The sequence below is a fragment of the Pelophylax lessonae genome (assembly GCF_965119305.1).
Source record: "Pelophylax lessonae genome assembly, chromosome: 8".
NCBI lineage: Eukaryota > Metazoa > Chordata > Amphibia > Anura > Ranidae > Pelophylax > Pelophylax lessonae.
In genome coordinates, this window is record NC_138775.1 from 264,234,674 (window position 1) to 264,252,935 (window position 18,262).

Below are 18,262 nucleotides of genomic sequence, written 5' to 3' on the forward strand. Positions count from 1 at the left end.
GTCAGTAATTACTAAGAATTGTAGGCCTATAATACATAACGCCAAATTTCCATGAAAAGAATTGTACCGCTTTTGGAACAGAATTCCTGACAGAATCATACCGCCAGGGAGGTTAAAGTTCATGTGCGTGTAAAGGCAGGTGTCCCAATACTTTTGGTAATATTGTATATATGTCATCCTGCACACAACAGCCCCCCTATAGCAGTAAAACTGCTATAGGACGGTCGGCAAGTGGTTAAAGCTGACCAGACTGCATCGTAGACATCATTTTTGCAGACATTTTAGTGTAGACATTATTTTGAAGATAACTCCAATTTAGGGGAAATACTCCCTACTTGGATTGCCTGTTTCAGCTAACAAATTCTAAACGCATCTATAAAAAAATCTGTCCAATCTGTAACACGAATTCCATGGCGGTGTCATTTTCTATACGTTCCCAGGCAGCAAACTATTATGGCATGTTTCCCAGAAATGGAAAACAGAACGTGCAACAATTCCACTCACCTCCCTCTATTAGAGGAAGACGGAATAAAGTGGCTCTGGAAATAAGAGATCCGTGGAAGGAACACAAAGAAAAGTAAGGATCTCTGATCGCGCCTCTTCCTTCTTCATTATCTCGGACAGTGTAACCCGCGCAGAGAGGGCCCAGCAATTCCATCAGAGGGGGGAGGGCACAATAAAAGTACAAGGAAAGGCTCAGAGAAAGTATGTGGGGCTCCTCACACTTTTACGTTAAGGCCTCCTGCTTAAAGCGTAACTCCACATTTGTTGAGAAAAAAACATTCCCTTCTAGGTGATCTCTGTACATTGCAAGGATTATAACAAACTTTGTTGCAGATTCCTACCGTTTGTTATTCTGAAGCAATCACTGTTTGTTCCTCTGTGCCTCTGTGCTGAGTGGGTTTAATGGGAGTGGTTTCATAATTATCTATAGTGCAGACTTCTGGAAAAATCAGTGAGCCAATCACACAAGCAGAAAATGATGTTTCTGGGGGTGTGGTCAGTATACATTCTGTGTACAGAACACCTCCAGGCAGTCATATTGCATTGCATTTTCAGAAAATTATAACAGCTGCAGATTAAAAAGGAAAGGTCATTTTTAATAACATTCAATTACAATATGATTTGTGTCGCAATTGTATACGCTATATTGTTTTTTTCTTTGTTTTTCTTTTTCCCCACGAAAGTGGAGTTTCCCTTTAATTAATCGTTAAAAAAATTGCAACCTCGATTCAACCCCCCTCACGATCCTAATCCGGCATTTCCACGATTCATACAGTGCAGAGCCGTTCTCTAGTCACAGCTGTCAAAAAGAAAAGAAAAAAGCTGCAGGCAAAGTTTATCATAACATTGCTCAGAGCTGAGATAAAAAGAAACATTGTATCATTTGGTTCTTTTAGCTCAGGGGGTCTTCAAACTATGGCCCTCCAGTTCAGGAACTACAATTCCCATCATGCCTAGTCATGTCTGTGAATGTCAGAGTTTTACAATGCCTCATGGGATGTGTAGTTTTGCAACAGCTATAGGGCCGTAGTTTGGGAATCCCTGCTTTAGATCAAAGAGATGAACTTCCATCTGCAAATGAGGGCAGTTGAACCACTTAAAGACACCCCCCGCAAACCGACGTATCTGTACGTCGCCTTCCAGAAGTGGTTGTACCGGGATGATAAGCAGCTGCAGGCATCAACCCACTACCATTCCTTAGAGCCAGCAATCGGCTTTCAGGAGAAAACAGCCAATGCGGCTCAGCAGCCGATCAGTCGTTACCCCAGCGACCAGGAGGGGACGTCACCCCCCCCTCCCTCCTGCCACCTTCCGCGCCTCTGCTCGGGTCTCCCATCCCATTGGGAGACGTGAGCAACCAACCAGTCGGCACATCCTACAGCTGGTTGGAGCCTAGAACAAAGCCGGATTCAGCTTTGATCGGGTATCCAATGTAGTAACCTGGAAGCGACGTCACTTCCGGGTTACGCGGCTGCTAACGGCCCCAAATTTAAAAACTTTGAAGTACATAGGAGGGATTTGGGGTCTTTTAAACCCCCGATCCCTCCATAAAGAGTACCGGTCACTGCCTATTACTGTCACAAGGGATGTTTACATTGCTTGTGACGGTAATAAAAGTGGTCAGATTTTTTTTTTTTAAAAAAAACAGTGCTAGAAATAAAAAATGTAATAAAATAAATAGGAAAAAAAATGTAAAGCGCCCCTGTCACCATGAGCTCACTCATGAAAGAAAACGCATATGTAAGGTTCCCCCCGCAAATGAAAATGGTGTTTCAACCACACGTGAGGTATCGCCACGATCGCCAGAGCGAGAGCAATACTTCTGAAAAAAGATCTTTTCTGTAACTCTAAACTGGTAACTGTTAAAAAATGTTTAAAGCGTCACCTATGGAGATTTTTAAGTATTGTAATTTGTCGTCATTCCACGAGTGCTCGCAATTTTAAACCGTAACATGTTAAGTATCTATTTACTCGGCGTGACATCATCTTTCACAATATACAAAAAAATTGGGCTAACTTTTTTGTTTAGTTTTTTTTCTTTAAATGCAGTGAAATTTATTTTTTCCCCAAAAAAGTATGTTTGAAAGACCGCTGCGCCAATATGGCGTGACTAAAAATATTTCAAGCCATTTTATTCTCCATAGTCTTTGCTAAAATAATATATATAATGTTTGGGGGTTCTATGTAATTTTCAAGCCAAAAATACTGATTTTACCTTGTAAAAAATGTGTCAGATATAGGCTTGGTCCTTAAGTGGTTTAAGGAGTTGTAAAGGCAGAAAGTGTTTTATCCAAATGCATTAGGATAAAAAAGCCTTATGTGTGCAGCAGCCCCCCCTCAGCCCCCCTAATACTTACCTGAGCCCATCTCTATTCAGCGATGTCCACGACTGTCTCAGCCGTCCAGGACTCCCCTCCTCATTGGCTAAGACACAGCAGCAGTGTCTCCCACTGTTGGTAATCAAAGTCAGAGAGCCAATGAGGAGAGAGAGGGGGCGGGGCCAAACCTGCAGCTCTGTTTCTGAGTTTATACATGGAGCTGTGCCTTGTTTGCGCAGTGGTCTTTCAAAAGCAATTTTTTGGGGGGAGAAATACAGTTCAATTAATTTGGCAAGCTGCTTGCTGTGGGCGCACTCGGCAGGAGGGAGGGGCCAAGAATACCGGTGAAGGACCCAAGAAGAGGAGGATCGGGTCTGCTCTGTGCAAAACAACTGCACAGAGCAGGTAAGTATAACATGATTGGTATTTTTAAAAAAACAAAAAATAAAACCAAGACTTAAGTATAACGTTAATGTATGCAGACTTTTTTTCACAAATTAAACACATTTACAGAAAGGGGAGGGACATAAAAAATTACCTTTTCCATATATAACACAGATCAAAAAAAGCTAAACTTTGAAGTGCAGCTTATATTTTTGGTAATTTATACTCTAACACCAGATACAACCGTATTAAAGCGCATTCGTTATTGCACCTCAACACATTATTAAAATTAGGGATTCACCGATACTGATATAGGTATCGGGCCGATACGGAGTATATTTAAGAGTACTCGTACTTGTGAAAATGCTCCTGATACCGATACTTTGCGGTTCATATAAAATGAATGGCCGCAAATCGCACTGTAAAGAATCGCATGCAATTTGAACAGGAATGCGGTGTGATTCCTGTCCAATTCGCTTTCGGTGTCCTGGGTGTTCACTAGGGATGCACCGATCCGATATTCGGATCGGATATTGGCGCCGATATTGCCATTATAACCGATCTGGGATCGGTAACATTGACCTGTCAGGCTTATTGGGTAGAGTAAATAAAAGAAAAATTGAATTATGGCATAGTCCTCTATAGATATTTTGTTTTACATAGAAATGTTGAGCAGTGGCATCCATGTTGTAGAAGGTCACTAAAAGTTCAAACCTCCTTTTAGGAAAAGTGCCTATTCAACAGATTTACCCCAGACATGCTGTGTTGACCTAAGGTAATAAATAAATAGTCTGTTGACTTTCCTTAGATATAAGTCTAAGACGCTATTCCAAGATAATCTTATCTGTGTGTGGAATCATAAACCTTAGTCAGTATTTTCTATGCTTAAACCCATTCAAAAATAAGATTTACAGATATGTTATAATCTTATATGTAACTTAATATTAACAATGAAATATATATATGAATAACATACATAAATATGTAGGAAAACGTTATATATTATAATTGTTTCATATATTTTGCTAAATTCTAACTTTACTGATTTTGATGACTCATCACTGCATGTTTAGTAAGGGCTCTTTCACACGGGCGGTCCGATCAGATCCGCCTGTCAGTTTTTTAGGCGCATCTGATCGGATCCTCCATGCAGCTCTATGGGGCAGCGGGTGTCAGCGGAGACACCTCCGCTGACACCCGCTGCCATCCGCATCCGATCCTGTGCTGAAATCTGGACGTATGGAAACCCTATTTTTCCATCCGTTCAGTAATCGGAGCGGAGCGGATCTGATGAGAGCGGACAAGCGGTCCGCTCTCATCCGATCCCCCATAGAGGGCAGCGGGTGCTGAGACACCTCCCTCTCCGCTCTTCAAGCGGAGACGGAGCTGTCATCCGCCGGCTCAGCGGGGTTTGCGGATCGATCCCCGCTGAGCAACACGGATCCGCCTACGGAGGCGGACCGTGTGAAAGAGCCCTAAGGCTTCAGTAAATAAGCTCTTGTAAGTGGTAAAGCATCATAAAACTTTTCTGGCCTTGCCAGGTGTTTAGTCTAGGAGGTCTGGATTGTAAGCTCTTTGTCAATATAAGGTGCAAAGTTTATTTGAAGATAAATACAAATTGAAGTCTTAGGTTTAGACAGTCATTTCCAATATATATATATATATATATATATATATATATATATATATATATATATATATTTAATAAGATATATTAATTATATTATGGTGTTACCAGATTCCATCCTTACCTAGATACATATGGAGTTATTAAATGGTCATGTAATAGACGAGAGTATGAATAGATTTTATGTTGTTTTATGATATTCTTAAATGGAGAAATCATATAGTTTTAATATCCATATACTGGTTGACCAAGAGGTGTCACCCAATGACATCACCAGTTAATGGATAAGTTATCCAAACCAATGGGGATAATGTCACTCCTTCTGGGTTTAACTTATGGTAATTTTAATAGTCCTTTGTTCTATACCATATAAAAAGGCAACCCCAGATGAGAGGGACACATCACATTCGACAACATACATTACACATACAACACACACCACTACATCCCTCGATATACTCATCCAGACATACTCCATTTTGCTCCATCATGTATCTGAAACTTTGAGGGACGCCAAAGGAAACTCCTCCCTAATTGACCCCCATCTTGGAAAGGCAGCCATCTTAAGGACTCTGGTAACGACCATTTTAAGCTAGCAGCCATTTTAAATATGGTAAATATTCCTTCCTGTTTAATTGATTATAATTCAATATTGTTTATGTACTTCCTTAAATGTTTTACATTGCATATTCAAGGGTAACGAGAGTACAATCCCAGCCGTATAAACCATAAGTAGATTTTTCTCTAAAAAGCTGATTTTTGTTTTTATAACATTTTTATTAATATCAGATTTAGCGCATATTGGCGTATTAGTCTCACGTTTTGCATAGCCTATTCTCGCTTCATCTGCAGTGGAGTGACTATCAGACTGTGCATTGCGCAGACAATTGTGGTCTGATTATATAGAACATTCATTTATGGTTTAAACTATACCTGGAGAGAACGTAATCTTGCTTTATTTTTACTTTCATTATTGAGCTACAAATCACATTGCATTTATTGTTTGAAGTTTGTATCATTATGTAAAGTTATCTTTTTGTGTCATCTCAAGTATGATCATTTATTGTGATTACATGTCTCGTGAATAAATATTTTATATATATTCCATACTGTAGACTGTTTTCACTAAGATTGGTATATGCTTTTAAAAAGAAATTAATCAAGAAAAAGAATTCGCTACATATTGATTTGTGGAAATAAGTGGAGATTCTCCTACCGCACAGATCTTTGCTTATTGACATAAATAGACACTGTTATATTCAGAGCAGTATAAACATTCTGACAGACCGATCCACTGGCCGATCCGGTTTTTGCTTAGTAACAGCTCAGCCATCCCTTACTTGGTGTAGTAGTATGGGATGGGAGCCGCTACTTCCTGTATAGTCCCGGCTCACAGGCAGAGTGATATCAGATGCACTCCGCCTGTGAATGGAGGAGCGTACACATGAATCAGCGGCTTTGCTCTGTACTGCAGCCGCATGCTTTGTGTGTAGCTCCGGATCGGTTTCGGTATCAGCGATTTCACAATGCCAGATATCGGTATCGGGTCCAAAAAAGTCAGATCGGTGCATCCCTAGTGTTCACCCAGGCTTAAATCACTATGACAAGCCTGGGTTCACATAAGAACGGTGGGGGAAACCGCATGTGAATAAGACAGGAATCACACCGCATTCCTCTTCTAATCGCATGCGATTCTTTGCAGTATGATTTGCGGCCATTCATATTGTATGGACGCAAATCGCACCGCTTATACTCGCTGATAAAAAAAACCCGTATCGGCGCATCCCTAGCTACAATGTAAATGGGCCCTAAAATACTATGTGTATTAACCCCGTCTGGACTGCCCCGTTCAAATATACTGTGGCAGGGTGGCCCTCCTGCATGAAATTACGTACCTGTATGTGATATCTAGCACTGGGTCTGGGGCACGCCCGCCCTGCCGGCGACCTGCTTCAACTGTGATTGGACACAGCGGGAGCCAATCAGCGGGTCTAGCAGACCCGATGTTCGCCAGCACCCCGCAATCGTTCTCAGGAGAGGCAGAATGGCGGTCTGCCTATGTAAACAAGGCAGATCGCCAAACTGTGAAAGGGAAAGGTGGAGATCTTGTGTTTCTGCTAAGCAGGAACATTAATCTCTGTCTTCCCCCCAGTAAAAGCACCTCCCCCACACAGTTAGAAAGCACTCCCTAGGAGCAAATTTAACCCTTTGATCAACCCTGATGTTAACCCCTTCCCTGCAAGTGTCATTAGTACAGTAACCATGCATTTTGTGAACACTGATGACTGTATTGGTGTCACTGGTCCCCAAAAAGGGTCACTTAAGCCCCGTACACACGTACCGATCGTCGGCCGAACAATCGGCCGTCTTTTGTCCGAGGGCTGTCTTGTCTGTTGAAAACTGCAAAAGACTGCACACTAATTTTGTCGGCCAACAACAGCCGACTGCAGAAGTGATGTCATGTGATGGTTAACTTTCCTGGTCTTTTTTCTTTTCTGAGCATGCCCAGTCTTGCAAATCTGCTGTCTGTCGGCCGAATTCTGTACTGACTGGCGAACAATCGGCCGTTCTGGTGTTGGCCAACAAAAATTTTAATGCTTGCACGACAGATTCTTTTCGGCCGAAAGTGCGCTGTCGGCTGTCGGAAGCATCATACTAACAAGCCGAAAATCGGCCGATCTTTCGGCGGCCGAATATTTTCGGCCGACAATCGGTGCGTGTGTACGGGCCTTTAGTGTCAGATTTGTCCACCACAATGTGGCAGTTCTGCTAAAAATTAGTGATTGCCGCCATTACTAATAAAAAAGAAAATTACAATTCCATAAATATATCCCATAGTTTGTAGACGCTATAACTTTTACGCAAAGCAATCAATATACGCTTATTGGGATTTTTTTTTACCAAAAATATGTAGCAGAATACAAATTGGCCTAAAATGATGAATAAATTAGATTTTTACATTTTTTTCATTGGGTGAGTTTTATAGCAGAAAGTAAAAAATATTGTTTTTTTTTTTTTTTAAATAAAATTGTTGGTCTTTTTTTTGTTTATAGCGCAAAAAATAAAAACTGCAGAGGTGATCAAACACCACCAAAAGAAAGCTCTATTTGTGGGGAAAAAAGAATATCAATTTTCTTTCGATACAGCTTCGCATGACCGCGCAATTGTCAGTTAATGTAATGCAGTGCCGTGTCGCAAAAAATGGCCTGGTCATGAAGGGTGGTAAACCTCCCGGGGCTGAAGAGGTTAAACACAATTCCTAGATACATTCCAATTAAGCCCATCCCAATATATGAAGGAGAAGGGAGGGATACGATCCTTCACAGATTCTGCCCAGGTCGGCTTTATATAGCAAAACAAGAGATAGGCGATGTATTACCCTTTATATATATATATATATACGTATATAGCAAAACAGGCGATATGAAATGTATTACCCTTTACAGTATATAGATATATATAAGTATATAGCAAAACAAGCGATATGCAATGTATTACCCTTTATATATATATATATATATATATATATATATATATGTATATATACGTGTATATAGCAAAACAAGCGATATGCAATGTATTACCCTTATATATATATATATATATATATATGTATATATACGTATATAGCAAAACAAGCGATATGCAATGTATTACCCTTTATATATATATACGTATATAGCAAAACAGGCGATATGAAATGTATTACCCTTTACAGTATATATATATATATATAAGTATATAGCAAAACGAGCGATATGCGATGTATTACCCTTTATATATATATATATATATATATATATATATATATATATACGTATATAGCAAAACAAGCGATATGCAATGTATTACCCTATATATATATATACATATATATATATATATATATATATATATATATATATGTAAAAATACCACTAAGAATTGTTATGTGATCCTCTGCGCTGAAAGGTCAAACGTAAATACTGGTAAATACACAATAGATGTTACAAATGCTGCTACTTCATAAATATAATAATGTAAACATGAAATTAATTAATCAAAAAACACATACGTAGTCTTTTCTGACTTAAATTTCAGTAGTGCAAGGATGGTGGGAACCTCCTCCAAAACATACAATAGGTTCAGCTGAACCTGCACAAATATTAATATCACAAGAAAGTATATGAAATTCACAATTAGAAAAATGCATGAGATAAATGCATACAATCAATAGAATTGATAAAAGTCCATCAAAAGTCCATAAAACTTAAATACATGGAGTAGAAGGAGACTATTCACCCATAAAAAGTATTGAGAAGTGCGGGTTTACGGGGAACACCCTTGTTTGCCACCACCAATGTGCCGGGAATGATATAGCTGAATTTCCCACTCACCAGAAGTTGATGCCTCCCCACTTTCATGGAGCAGGCATATACAGCATAACAACAGTGGTAGATACTCCGATCCAGTATTAAACTACCGACAGCTTCCCTCATATAGTGGATGGATGAAAAAACAGAAAGCCACACTTCTTGGCCGCTATACGTATATATATATATATATATATATACAGTGTATATACGTATATAGCAAAACAAGCGATATGCGATGTATTACCCTTTATATATACATATGTATATAGCAAAACAAACGATATGCAATGTATTACCCTTTATATATATATATATATATATATATATATATATATATATATATATATATATATACGTATAAAGCAAAACAAGCACAATGCGATGTATTACCCTTTATATATACATATGTATATAGCAAAACAAGCGATATGCAATGTATTACCCTTTATATATATATATATATATACGTATAAAGCAAAACAAGCACAATACGATGTATTACCCTTTATATACTGTATTTTTATATATACGTATATAGCAAAACAAGCGATATGCGATGTATTACCCTTATATATATATATATATACATATAAAGCAAAACAAGCGATATGCGATGTATTACCCTTATATATATATATATATACTGTACGTATAAAGCAAAACAAGCGATATGCGATGTATTACCCTTTACGTAAGAAACGGCCACTAATAATTTATGTCACGTCCGCTAACAAATTGATGTCAAGCTGAGCAATAATTATTTTGAAACTAGATTCCACTTTAATTCTATGCCCATAATAGCAGCTATTCCCAGCAAATGTCACTAATCACAGGATACGGACAGAAGACAAATATAGGATTTGGGGAGGATGTGGGACTCTAATCCGGAATGGATCGGCCCCCGGCCCGTGTACTGTAATCAGAGGCAGGCGCTCCGCTGTGCTCATGTCTGCACAGTCAATGCTCAGAATGAGAAAAGTGTATCTAAAGCAGCTTTTCTCAACCCCTTCACTACAGAGGAACCCTCCAAATAATTTCCAGGTCCAAGGGAACCCCTATTAGACATTACTATATCTACAAATCACAGTATATTAGTAGGATCAGTACAGATTTTACCACTTGCCGATCAGCCGCCGTAGTTATACTGCGGCAGGTCGGCTCTGTTATGCAAAAGGAAGTTACCGTACGTCACTTCGTACAGCAGATAGTGGGGGCGCACGCTTGCCGCCAGAGGTGCGCACACACGCCGATTGACTAGACCGGGAGCCAATCAGCGTGTCCAGCAGACGCAATCTCCACCGGGCACTCGCGATCACTCCCTGTGGAGACAGAACTGCGGTCTGCCTATGTAAAGATGGCAGACCGCTGTTCTGTCAGTGATGATCTCAGGGATCCTGTGTTCCTCCTATTTAGGAATACAGGATTACAACCCCTACACAATTAGAAAGCCCCCCCTAGTGACACATTTAACCCTTTGATGACCCCTGATGTTAACCCCTTTCCTGCCAGTGTCATTAGTACAGTAACAGTGCATATTTTTAGTACTGATTACTGTAGTGTCACTGGTCCCCCCAAAAGTGTCAGTTAGGGGTCCGATCTGTCTGCCGCAATGTTGCAGTCCCGCTAAAAATCGCTGATCGCCGCCATTACTAGTAAAAAATAAATAAATAAATAAATAAATAGGACATAAATCTTTCCCCAAGTTTGTAGACGCGATAACATTTGCGCAAACCAATCAATATTCACTTATTGGGATTTTATTTTACCAACAGAACACAAATTGGCCTAAAGTGATGACAAAAATAGATTTTTTAAATTTTTTTTTATTGGGAATGTGTTATAGCATGTGTTTAGAATGTGTGTAGAATGTGTTTATAGTGTAAAAAATAAAAACTGCACAGGTGATCAAATACCACCAAAAGAAAGCTATTTGTGGGGGAAAAAAAGGACATCAATTTATTTGAGTACAGTGTTGCACAACCGTGCAATTGTCAGTTAAAATAATGTAGTGCAGTATTGCAAAAAATGGCCTGGTCATTACGAGGGTAAACCTCCGGTCCTTAAGTGGTTAATATTTATATACAATAAAGCAAAAAAGAAGATGGTGTTCCTGGAGTGTGTTAAAGGGTAACTAGAAAAGAAATGCAAATAAAAAAAAAACAAATCAATAATATAGCGTATAAAATTGGTACACAAGTCATATTGTAATTAAACGTTATTAAAAATGACTTTTCCTTTTGAAATTTGCAGCAGCTGTAATTCTCTGTACAATGCCATATGGTTACCTGGAGGTGTTCTGTATACATGTGGTGTATAGATGCCCCCCCTTCCCCCAGAAATGTAATTTCCTGCTTGTGTGATTGGCTCACTGATTTTCCCAGAAGTCTGCAATAAGATACAAGTCAGATTTCTGGCATCCCCTGCAACATAAATGTCGCTGGACTCATCTGCGGTCACCAGCACTGTGTACAGGGAGCCGCGCCGCTTTAGGCAATGCTTCCAACTGGCGTGTGTTCCAGGGCGAGTCCAGAACGAGGCAGCGTGCGTGTCATCTTGACGCGTTTTGATGACGTCAATGTTGTGACGAAACGCGTTTAATTTATAAGTGCATTTATTTATTGAGAGTCACAGTAGTGCACTAACACTTTGAATATTTACTATTCTGAGGATTTAGCGCTGCTATTTGCTATGTGCCTTGCTGTGAAGCAATGGGGAACCCTGTCACTTGGTGCCCCTACAGGGGTAGTGCTACATAAGAAGCCAAATGTTGACCCTAATCAACAGATTCTGCCCATAACTAATCCAGTTTTGGTGGACAGTCCCTTTCATGAACACGTGTCTCTTTTTCACCAAATTAGCTGTATAAGAAAAGGTTGGGATATCTGTAGAACCTGCTGGAATCATCCTACAACAAAGTTTTTCAGGAACTTCTAAATAAGAGATTACGGGAAATAGTAGAAATGTGGAGCTGTGCTTTAGGCAGCCTTCATCTGGGCCTGAACAGCTTCAAATAATTCCGTCTCTTGCAGAAACCTGTGATTTACCAGCTGTATTGAATTACAATGAAAGATTCTGGAATGTCTAATCTTTTCGTGGAAGAACCTTTCAAGTATTAGAAGAAGACAATATTCTTCCAAAGACGTACCTTGAACAGGCAAGAAGAAAGAAAAGAAGCCGCAAAGCAAGTTCTAATTTTATTTATGTGAGGGTTGCTATGTGTACCCGGCATCGAGTGAAAAGAATGTTTGATGGATCCCGAAGCTTTTTCTTTACTTTGTGAATTCAGACAGTGGTTGCCATAAAAGGACATTTTAATTGAAACGTTATTCATTTCATCAAACGATCTCTACAGCAGAATCATAATGCAGACTGGCTGACCATTCCATTTAGCAATGCCCAGGAATTGGTTACGTGACCAACCAATGTAGGATCTTAAAGCATTTTAAATATTAAACACAGGTAAGAAAACCTTCTGACAAAAAACTACACACAAAAGAAAAAAACTAGCAGGTGCGCTGATCAGCAGTTTAGTATAGGCCCTCCCAGGGCTGGATTAACATAGGGACTATTGGAGCTGCAGCTCCAGGCCCCTACCTTCATATAGGCCCAGCAGGGGCTGACTGGCTATTTGGGCAGTGCCACTGCCCTACTACCATCCACTGCCCTACTGACACCATTCGCTGCCAACCCCCCCACCTCCTATTTTTAAATAATATATATAAAAAATTAAATTGTAAAAAAAATTACAAAATTGAAATTGTAAAAAAAGTAAAATAATAAAATAAAAATAGTATTGATACTGTCCCCTGCCCTACTGACACCATCCACTCCCAACCCCCAATACCACCCTCCTTTTTGAGAAAATATAAAAAGAATTAAATTGTAAAAAATAGTAAAAAAAGAAATAAATAATAAAAATAATACTGATACCATCCACTGCCCTACTGACACCATTCACTGCTCTCTTCTGCCCCTACCCCCTTTCCCAAAAGCATTGTGAAAAAAATGTAGAAGAAATTAAATTGTAAAAAAAATTACTGACCCTGTCCATTGCTCTACTGACACCATCCATGCCCCCCAAAAAGCATTGTAGGAAGATGCAAAAAAAATGAGACAAAATTATACAAAATGTGGGTTCATTCACACCGGTTCTCTTTCACATACAGTGTGAATTAGCAGTAAGATATTTGTTTTAATAAAAAAGATTTTGGGGTTTTTACTTTGTTTCAATAAAAAATGCCCTCTGAAATCCCCAGCACCAGGCCCATGATGCTCTTAATCCGGCCCTGGGCCCTGCAGCTGGCTATTGGATATAATTAGACAAGTCAAAAGGTTCTTCTGCTCTCTATGGATCCTGTGGGTGGCAGGAACACATCTGGACGAAAACACAAAAGAAGAGCGCGCAAAGCCCTTCTAGTGTAACTCAGCTTTAAAGGTAAAAACACTAGAATGGTCAAACTCACATTGTGTGATGATAGATACAGAATAAGGATTCCACTGTGGCCGCACTCCTAAAACCATCTCAAGATCCTGACAGGGTAGGGGGAACAGAGGACGTTCAACCTAGCTGTCTATATCCTGGCAGCACATCGCACGTCAAGCATGGTGGTTGATAGCTTCGGATGTGCTGCCAGGATCCGGACGGCTAGGTTGAACGTCCACGGCTCCCCCCTCCCCTGTCAGGATCTTGAGGTGGTTTTAGGAGTGCGGCCACAGTGGAATCCTTATGCTGTATCTATTTTCACACAATGTGAGTTTGACCATTCTAGTGTTTTTAAAGCGGAGTTCCACCCTCAAAATGAACTTTTCACCATCTGCTTGCTTTAATTTACCTGAAAAACAATTGGATAATTACATTTTTTTTTTCACTTACCTTGTTTTTAAAGAAAATATACTTACCTTCCTTCCTCTTCCTCCCTCTGTGCCCGCGGCCCGTGCCGTCACTTCCTCCTTGCATTGACTCCTGGGAGTGTCATCGCTCCCAGGAGTCAATGCGCCTGCACTGGCCCTGCTCGTCACTTCCGGTGCAGGCGCGTCATTCCCTGCTGAACAGCTTCTGGGCATGCCCAGAAGGTGTGCAGGGATGACGCGCCTGCACCGGAAGTGACAAGCAGGGCCAGTGCAGGGCATTCTGGGACTCCGACGTCACCGAAGAGGACACCGAAGAGGATGCTCCGGCTTCAGTTGCCCACACCTGAGATGGCAGCGCTGGACAAGACATTTTCAAGGTAAGTATTTCTTCTAAAAGGTAAGTGAAACAGGGGACAATGCAGAGGCTATCATTGCTTAAATGCACTAGCCCTGACTGTCCCGGGGATTTTTTTATCTAAAAAAAAATTTCAGGGTGGAACTCCGCTTTAACTTTATCATATTAAAGCCATTACACTAGGACGGCTTGTCACTCTCTTCTTTTGTGTTTTTGTTAAGAAAATCTTCTGGAAAGGGCCAAGCCGACACAGAATTGGCAGCCACCTTGGGTGCCATGCTGCTGGGGGCACAGCTGGAGCAACAGCCTCTACTGCCTCTGCATCACATGATCGTCTCCTGCACTGTACTGGGCTACTGGGCTCTCCCTTTAAACTAGTGGCACTTTGCCGTCATGAACTCCCTACACTGTACAGGACAGGGGTATCAAACTCAAAGCTCAGTCCTGCAGATTACACAGAGAGAATGGGTTCTCATTGTAAGCCAGTGGCACTCTGTTGTCACATACTACTGCACTGTGCAGAACTGACCTGTCAAACTGACAGCTCAGCCCTGTAGATTACACAGGGAGACTGGGGCTTTCCCTGTAAACCAGTGGCACTCTGATGTCAGATACTCCTGCATTTTGAGGACTGAGCTGTCAAACTGACAGCTCAGTCCTGCTGATTGTAAAGGGAGATTAGGGCACTCCCTCCAAACCAGTGGGACTCTGCTGTAGGATATTCTTCCCTTGTGCATGGCTGGGCTGTCAAACTGACAGCTCAGTCCTGCAGATTACACAGGGAGATCAGGGCACTGCCTCTAAACCAGTGGTACTCTGCTGTAAGATATCCTTGCACTGTGCATGACTGAGCTCTCTCCTGCAAATTATACAGGGAGATCAGGGCACTCCCTCTAAACTTGTGGTACTCTGCTATAAGATATTCTTGCACTGTGCATGGCTGAGCTGTCAAACTGACAGCTCAGTCCTGCAGATTACACAGGGAGATCAGGGCACTCCCTCTAAATCAATGGTACTCTGCTGTAAGATATTCTTGCACTGTGCATGGCTGAGCTCAGTCCTGCAGATTACACAGGGAGATCAGGGCACTCCCTCTAAACCAGTGGCACTTTGCTGTAAGACATTCTTGCACTGTTCATAGCTGAGCTGTCAAACTGACAGCGCAGTCCTGCAGATTACACAGGGAGATTGGGGCTCTCAATGTAAACCAGTGTCACTCTGCTGTCAGATTGCACTGTGCAGGACTGAGCTGCCAAACTCCCAGCTCAGTCTGCAGATTACACAGGGCGATTGGGGCTCTCCCTCCAAACCAGTGGCCCCCTGATGTCAGGTTCTCCTGTATTGGGAGCTCCGAGTGCTTCTGGTAAATAGGGCACAGCCTCATGGAGCTCTGATGATTAGGGCTCATGATGACGGGTATTCTTTTTAAACGCTACCCAAAAGCATACTGTATGTCTGAATGGAAAACTGCTGTGTTTGACAAGAAAAAGCTATGTTTGACCTACTTTACCTGTATTTCAAACGCAACTCAACATGACACGCTGTGTCCAAAGAAACGGAGCACGATGCAAAGAAGGTCAAACACAACCTCTGAACTGCCATGTTTAGTGCTCTAAAGTCAGTGCGATTTTGCAGATCTGTGTTTTTGACATGTTGCAAACGTATATCACGTGTAAGAAAACAAAGCCCATCGATATGAGCCATTACACAGGGAGAGCCATGTTCTCCCTGTGTAATCTGTAGGACTGAGCTATGAAATTGCCGGCCATGCGATGCAGAGGCAGAAGAGACTGTCACTCCACCCCCCCCCCCCCCGCATGTCACCTAAACCAAACGCCTATCCTGCTTTTCCCTTGACGTTGCCCTGCCCAGAATGCTTTCCTACTCATCTTGGATAAAACAATGCTTTGTAGCTTTCATTCATAAATGAGTGTTACGTGTTACGTGTAAATTGAAAAAAAGAAATCAAAAAGATTTGTTTTTATGAAATCCTTCATTCCCTTTATTTCATTTTTCTATTTATTATCCCATTATTTTTAACCAAGCTCTAAATGTATTTATGTGACGGTTGCTATGTGTACCAGGCGTGGAGCACAAAAAACGTTTGATGGCTCCCTAAGCTCTTTTTTCCTTACAGACAGTATCTGCTATCAAAGGATATTTCATTGAAATGCTATTCCATTGGTCACATGATCTCTGCAGAAGGATCAGAATGCAGACTGGCTGACCCCCCCCCCCCCCCATTTAGCAATGCCCACTAATAGTGAAGAATCACGCTGAGTTCATGTGAAACGCGTCTACAATTCCCCTTCTGCTGTACCTTGGACTTGGATATGTGGTAATAAAAGAGAATTTTGCTTCAAACTTCATTTAAGTTTTCATGTGGTGTGCGGCCGTTTCCTCTTCTTCCTCTTCTTCAGGACAGGAAGGAGACAGCTGGTGGGAGGGGAGGAGGTGGCGGAGAGGGGAATCCCATGGACAGATGACTTCATTGGTTCTTAAGGATGTGGCAGCTCCGTTCCTTAACAACTAAGAATTGCCAACATTCTTTACATTTCAGCTGTCAACAGGGAAATCCCGCTGCCAGCTGAAAGAAATGAGCCAGAAGGTATTGATGCATTTGCACAAGTATTGATACCCGTGCAAATGCCTAGTATCACCACCGATACTGATACCGGTATTGGTATCGGTGCAACCCTACTGCATAGCCTAAATCTAGCTGAGAAGAAGACCCTGTACTGTGTGCAGTGGTGGGACAAGATCATCCAGAGCCCAGGGAAAAGATGCCAAACTGCACCCCCCCCCCTTCCCTTAGGGTTAGGGTCAGGGCGCACCCATCCCTGCAATAAATCATTGTGCCCCTCCTGCCCACCCCTTGTCTGGGCCCTGACTACGTGTGTCTCGGGCAAGATTCAGAGTACTTAGTATTGCCAGAGATCTTGTCAACAGGATGATGATGTCTCCCTCTCCACCTTCAGAAATTGGGAGAAAAATTTGTAAATTTTCTCACTTCCCTCTACAGATGTTATGTTTTACAATGTTACTCTGTGCACATTGCTGTGCTATGGTGCCACTTGTTCTTAATGGCACCCTAACCCACCTTCCCATTTCATCTGCATTGCAGTGCACCACAATGCAACACTACCATATGGTTGGCTGTTGAACATGCTGCATGCACAATTTCTGGTCAGTCCTGGTGTGATTGGAATTCCATTCAAATGAATGGACTGCTCTAATGCAACGAATGCCTCGTACACACGCGTCGATAGTTGGCCGGGAATTTTCGGCCAACGTCCGATCGGCCGATTTTCGGCTTGTTAGTATGATGCTTTCGACAACCGACTTTTCGGCCGAATAAAATCTGGTGTGCAGGCTATAAAATTTTTGTTGGCCGTCACCACAACGGCCGATTTTCCATCAGTCAGTACAGATTTCGGCAGACAAAAATCTGATGAGCAAGACTGGGCATGCTCAGAGAAGAAAAAACACACGGAAAGTAAACCAGCACATGACATCACTTCTGAAGTTGATTTTTGTTGGCTGAGAAAATTTGTGTGCAGTCTAGGCACATTTCAACCAACACAACAACACTGGACAAAAGACGGCCGATCGGTCGGCCGATAATCGTTGCGTGTGTACGGGGCTTTAGGGTAACACACGTGCATTTAATGCAGAGCAGTGGACCAGCTGGAGTAAGCAGGTTTTTTAGATTACTGCATAAATTGAGCAAAGGCGCACGGTAAAGAGCAGATGTTGGTCATACCCTCAGAAAAGAGCCCCTTCCAAAATAAAAAGAGCGGACCATGAATGGAGTGCAAGGTCCGCTTTAAGCCTTGAAGTGCTCAGCATGCCATGGCTCTGAGGGATG

General features: G+C 41.5%; 1 protein-coding gene across 1 annotated transcript in view; it reads right to left on the minus strand.

Moving 5' to 3' along the window:
• The window catches only part of ST6GALNAC3 (ST6 N-acetylgalactosaminide alpha-2,6-sialyltransferase 3), a 541,180-nt gene that overhangs the window by 498,164 nt on the left and 24,754 nt on the right, over positions 1-18,262 (minus strand). The window lies entirely within an intron of this gene.